This window comes from Mandrillus leucophaeus, unplaced genomic scaffold, assembly GCF_000951045.1.
Source record: "Mandrillus leucophaeus isolate KB7577 unplaced genomic scaffold, Mleu.le_1.0 Scaffold518, whole genome shotgun sequence".
Classification (NCBI taxonomy): domain Eukaryota; kingdom Metazoa; phylum Chordata; class Mammalia; order Primates; family Cercopithecidae; genus Mandrillus; species Mandrillus leucophaeus.
Genome location: NW_012105564.1, coordinates 1438710 through 1439731, shown reverse-complemented (window position 1 = coordinate 1439731; position 1022 = coordinate 1438710).

The following is a 1022-nucleotide window of genomic DNA, read 5'->3' as shown; positions in this document are numbered from 1 at the left end:
CAGTGTAGGATTGCTGCATAACGAGCAGGATCCTACTACAATACAGCCTTTGAAGTGCCTTGAAAATAAATTCTATGTTTAGAAAACAAAGCCCTCTCTCCAGGCCTGGACTCACCCCACTCACCCCACCCTCATCCCTATTTCACTGAAAAGCTAAATATTAAAAAGTGCTTGGATGTTTACATATTTTCACATAGAGTAACTTTTTTCTTTAAAGGGCCATCTTCTTAAGAACACAAATCCCCCAAGAATGGTCCTCGAGCTGCTCAAGCTTTCCAACCAGAAAATATGACTGTATTGAAAAATGTGACTAGAAACAATAGGACCAGCCTCACTTCTTCCCCATAGAAACAATTCAAATCACTGAAGGTCTTGCTGGCATCTCTGCTGCCATCTATTGAGTCAAACTGGCACATATTCTAGTAAATCCTAACCAAGAAAGGTCATTGTTCTGTAAATGTTTCCATTTTAACTCTACCATGTTGTATTACAATTGTTTATGTACAACTTTACTTCTAGATTGCAAGTACCCACGAGATAGACAGGATGTCTTATTCATCTTTTAGTAGGTAATCAGGAAATGGTTGTTGGATTAAGTAATTTTGAGTGTTGCACAAGTCTTCTCAAAAAAGATCATCTCAAGAATTTTCTTAAGGACTCCTCCAAAACCCAGAAACTACCATAATTATATCAAACGGAAGAGAGCAACTCATTTATTTTTTAAGACCTTCAGAGTAGCTCCTTCTACAACTTTCTTTATTCACCCAATATCAGCCTTCACGATCTCCACCATCAGCAAATTATTCTGTGTCAAATAAAAATTGTTTATTATTTAGTTCTGTGGCTCATGTGGCTTAGAGTTGGTTGTCTCCTTAATGTGAAGGCTTTTGGACACTCAAAGGCAGAACTGTTCTTTTCTTCCCAGATTGAATAACCCCATTCCTTCAACTTTTCTTTCTACATCTCCATGATCTATACATGCTCAAAATTAGTAATAGTTTTTTTTCTTTTTCTTTTTTTTT